General features: G+C 49.5%; 1 pseudogene; it reads right to left on the bottom strand.

The window, feature by feature from the left end:
- Window positions 1-963: 963 nt before the first annotated feature.
- LOC106987135 (T-cell surface glycoprotein CD1a-like) lies at window positions 964-4,811 on the bottom strand (annotated as a pseudogene).

Below are 4,811 nucleotides of genomic sequence, written 5' to 3'. Positions count from 1 at the left end.
GTAGGTCTCTCTCAGGCTCAAGATGCAGAACTGTGGGGCTTGAGTTCAGTGGTACTGAATCAACAATGTGCAAATCCAGGAAAAGTAAAAGGTCTATGTGGAGCCACCTCAGAACGTTCTAAAGTAACATCTAGGGCACTATAATTATGTTACAGAAAAGGAAGGAAAAGAGCTAAATTTGTGGGTTCATGAAATGACAACCATATCTTCTTTGTTTCTAGATGCACCATGGGCAGCACAGCTGTGGGACTGAAAGTCAAAGACACTGGAGATCACAGTAACCAAACCTGGAAATGTTATATATTTCTGAGGTGGTATTTCAATATAGGGAAATACAACATACGGTAAATTACTGGGATATACATGTGTATATATAAGATGTCTTAAAACAAAACACACATGAAATAAGGCTGTGTATTCATCAGATGGCAACTGTTCTGAGCAGAGGCTCCAAAAACGGAACCCCGTATTTCCCCCAGGAGCAGGTATTCTTCTGTTTTCAAGATCATCTCGTTACCCTCCAAGGAGACACTTGCACTGCTACCTCTCAGGCACCACATTTATGCACCTGTGAATCCCTGCTGGTTTTGCTAAAATGCACATTGTGATTCAGTGAACCTCAGCTGAGGCCAAGACCCTATATTGCCAACAAGCCCCAGGGTGACATCTCTGCTGCTGTCCTGAGGGCCTCAAACAGCCAGGACCTGCATCTGCCCTCCTCCTTTTATCCACAACAGGTCCACTCCAATAGGTGTCTGTGTTTAAATAATAGAAATATCCACAGACAAAACTGTATTCTCCTCAGAGGCTCAGAGATGTTACCAAGGAACCATAACAGTATCCAGTCTCCAGGCAAAGTGAAAAGACTTTTGACAAGAAGAACATCAAACGTCTCAACTACTACAAACACCACAGGAGGCGAAAGAAGAAAAAACTATGAAATTGGCATCAATTCAACAGACTTTTATTAGGGACATATTCCATGCAGGCGAGACTCCTTGCCAAGGATACAAATGTTAAAAAGACGTGGGCTTTGCACTCAAGAGACCTAGGAATTAGAAGGGAAAAGGGACCTAAATGCAGGGCAAAAACGGATAGGAACTGGGTGTAGATTATCCACAGTGCAGGTTAAAGTGGTGGAAATTCCCACCAAGCAGAGACTGCTTACACTATGCAGACCAGAGAAGGTGCGTGGGAGGAAGTGACACAAGATGCCTGTGACCCATGGAGGTCCTCAGACTTCATTTTACTCTAAGATAATTTTGAGATTTAAGTCTGAGACTCAGGTCAGAACAAGAGTTCCTGTTAAACGACACTCAGCTTATACTGACAACTGATGCCTGAGCAGAAAGGAAAGACAAAAGCTGCACATAGAGACTTGCTGGTCCATCACTGCTGAGCTGGGTTTAGGGACGTCCTGGTCCTGGGCTGCTGGGATCTCTCTCCAAAGGGAGGCCAGTGCACTGAGGTCTCCAGTGTGATTTCCTGGGAGGAACAGATTGGAAATGCTCTGCAGCAGGTGGAGGTGAGGACTCCAGGGAGAGGAGCACTGAGAGGAGGAAAGGTGAGGACAGACACAAGGGGGAAGACACAGTTGGGAAAGAGCAGAAACATGGTTCCAGCGTCTTACCAGTGCTTCCAGAGCCAGAACGCAAGACCTGCCAGAAGCACCAGGGGCACGATCACTGCCAGGAAGACCAAGCTCACAGGGCGGTGCTTCTCTGTTCATTTGGTTCACAGAAGGTGTCAATTCCCATCCATCTTGGGTTCAACTGCACCTTCCTGGTCTCCCATCCCTGCTCACAGATGGGCCCTTCAACCAACCCTCTGCTTCCTGCTGTATCTACAGGACCCTCACACCCAGCTCTCCATTTCTTAGGTCACTAAATTTTAGTCCTTTATGATCTGGAGTCCCTAGAATCCCAACTTTGTATCTGTCTCTCCTGCACTGCTGGAGGACCACCCTTTCCCTGCCGGGCACCAGCTCACCCCAGTAGAGGACAATATCCTGGCCTTCTAGACTGCTGTGTCTCACTCGGCAAGACAGGCCGGCTGCCTCCCTGGCTTCCACATCCAAGGACGTCTGAAGATACCATGTCCCGTCAGCATGGGGCAAGACGTCGCCTCGCCGGGTGCCCTGTTGCTCCTGGTCACCCCGCATCCACGTCACCCACACTGGCTTTGGGTAGAAGCCAGAGACATGGCACACAAGGAGCAGATGGCCAGGCCCCTGACTGGGGCCAGTGGACAGCCAGGCTTCTGGCCTCACTGCAGAGACAGGACAGGAATTCTCAGACTGAGAGGGAAGATCCTCACATCGCTTTAGATACACACATCTTTCCACCTCTAGAAACCCACCACCATCAGCCCTCTCCCTCTTGCCCCCTTTTATCCCTGAGTTTGAGGAAATGTTGCAAGTTTCTGAGTGTAGAAAGAAAGCTTGGAGGGAGGGAGCAGGACTGACCTTGCCGCTGAAGATCTGCCTTCCCTGCATCAAGTAGACCCAAGAGGAAACGGGGGCAGATGCCATTAACGTGCTTGTATTCGTAAGTTGACCACATGGTACTGATTGAATACTTTGGAGACCTGCTGAGCCCTCCTTCCTCCCTTTGGAGATGGCCACCATGACGTGTTCTGGAAGCTCACGAGATCTGATCCTTGATACGCAATCCACAAAAATCCTACTGGTGCCTCTCCAAAGGGCAGCACACAGCTTTTGACCAGCTGTACCTGAAAAGGATCTGGCAAAAGAGACTGTAAGTTATAGGAAATGGGGAGGGAAAGAGATGAAATGAGGTAAGTAGAAGCCAATAACAGAGGAAGCAGAGGGAGAAGTTGAGGGTATTGGAAGGAATGGAGCAAAGTTTGGTTTAAGTGGAGGCTCACACAGAGGGGAAGTGGTGGTCACTGCAGCAGAGGAAGAGGTGAATGACTGAGGAAGGAACAACTGTTGGAGGAGAGACTGGAAGGCTGTGGGCAGAGAACAGGAGAGGGCTCAGCAGGAGAGCTGTGATAAAACCATCCAGGGTGAGGGGGGTAGTGGGTACAGGGAACACATGGACAGATGTTGATGAGAGGACTCAATGAGGAGTAAAGCACAATTCGAGGATCAGTCACAGAGTGAAGGAGAGTAGAGTCTCTGGCTGGAGGCCAGGGAATGGGGTGGTCATGGGAGACTCTGGTGAGAGACAGGAGAACACAGCCTGAGGTCAAGGAGCGGAGGGGAAATAGCAGAAGGCGTGAAGCTTTTCAAGTTCGGGGTCTGGCTTCTGCCTCCTGAACACACGGGTATGATTCCGTTTTATGAAGGGGAGTCAAAAGGTTCAGCAGCCAGGGGAGGCTCTTTCCTGGAGGAAGAAGGAACTCAAGGCGACACACACCAGCCACCTCCATCCCACCTGCCCTGAGGGACCCGAGCTCACATTCAAGCTGCCATTGACTGACGTGGTTCTGAAATATCAGAGGAAATGCAATGGATGCTGCATGTAATGACCTTTCCTGTTCCATCAGCTCCCTGTTGCTGAAGTTGCCCTTGGACCAAGGTCGCAGGTGTATGAGAATACCGGTCTTGCTGTCCCAGCCATGAGTCTGAAGCTCATCCAGCCAAGCTGAGCCAAGGTTTTGTGTCCAGGAACGGTTGTAAAAAGATGTTGTCAGGATGATTCGGAAGGAGTTCGGCCCCTGGAAATCTGTGTCAGAACAGATAGAGTGAGGGAGGCATTGCATAGAAGAGAGAATCAGAAAAAGGTGCCAGCGAGGGGCACTGAAATCTGGAGGACAGGGAGCCATAGTTCTCTGAGGAAACACGTGTTGCCCAAAGCTCTGAGCCCATCATTCTGAAACCATCGTTCAGCAGAGAACAGGGCCCTGGGGTCAGGGATGTGTAGAAAGGAACTGGGTGGACATTCTCATTCCCCAGATATGTGCTGGAGAACCCACACCATGAGTGCACACACAGGCGAGTGTGCACAAACAGTGACACACCCATGCAAACTTACATTACACACTCTTGCACAAACTGACATACACAGATACACATGTACACCTTCACATACAAATACACACATACACCTATTAAAACACAACCATACAGACACACAAGCAGTTGTGCACACATGTCACACACAGACTTGCACACATACAGACACACATGCAGATACACGCAGAGAAACAAACACAGGCACCTATGCACACACACTCATACATACTTGCACACGTGTAGGCACACAAGCACATGGATGTAAATGATGCACACGTGCACACATGCAGACACAGAGATGCACACATGGGCCTCTAAAAGCACACATTTATAACACACACATGCAGGCACAGAAGCACACATATGACACACATGTTCACACACACTGACACACAAATGTATGCACATCACACGCGTGTGGGCACAAACATGCACACATGACACATGAGCACACATGATACACGTGTGCATGCGCATGTATGCCTTTGCATGCACACATGTACACACATCACACACATATACACTCTCTGAGCAGGGCCACCGTCCTCACCATCGTCGCTGTCACCACCTGGGACAAGAACCGTGAGCAACACCAGTTGCAACAACAGCATCTTTTTGCAGATGTTCTTTCTTTCTCTCGGAAAGTGGGTCTTTGGCGTCTGTTCTAACAAACCTCCCCACACGCAGCTCCTCTCTTCTGACTTCCTTCTCAACACACACGCCTGCCCTGAGTCTCCCCGACAATGCAGATGGGCTCCGTCCTCAACCCTGGACACCTACTCAGACTCTCACTTCCCCTCTGGGTCTGACCCTCCTCTCAGCTTCCAGCTTC

The sequence above is a fragment of the Acinonyx jubatus genome, chromosome E4, assembly GCF_027475565.1.
Source record: "Acinonyx jubatus isolate Ajub_Pintada_27869175 chromosome E4, VMU_Ajub_asm_v1.0, whole genome shotgun sequence".
NCBI lineage: Eukaryota > Metazoa > Chordata > Mammalia > Carnivora > Felidae > Acinonyx > Acinonyx jubatus.
This window is presented reverse-complemented; position numbering and strand designations above follow the sequence as displayed.